Genomic DNA, 275 nt, shown 5'->3' with positions numbered 1-275 from the left:
TTGTGAAAGCTGTAGTGTGGATCCTGACACCTGACCTTGTGGCTCCCTCCCTCCTGACACAGGGTGGTTAGTGTGGGATCGTGAGAGGTGGGCTACTCAGTGGGTACCTGTTTCCTACACTGTGCAACAGCTCTGGTTCCGGTCCTTACCTTTTGTGTCAGGAACCAGACAAAGGAAGGATGAGGCAGAGAAAAATGTCTTTCTGAAGACCACGAGGGAAAAAGCTTAGGTTTGAGGAAAGCCCAGGCATGAATCAAAGTAATGAAGTCATTATG

Source organism: Oryctolagus cuniculus, chromosome X (assembly GCF_051225735.1).
Source record: "Oryctolagus cuniculus isolate XC-2025 breed Fujian yellow rabbit chromosome X, ASM5122573v1, whole genome shotgun sequence".
Classification (NCBI taxonomy): Eukaryota; Metazoa; Chordata; class Mammalia; order Lagomorpha; family Leporidae; genus Oryctolagus; species Oryctolagus cuniculus.
The sequence above is the reverse complement of the archived record's forward strand: the minus strand, read 5'-3'. Positions refer to the sequence as shown.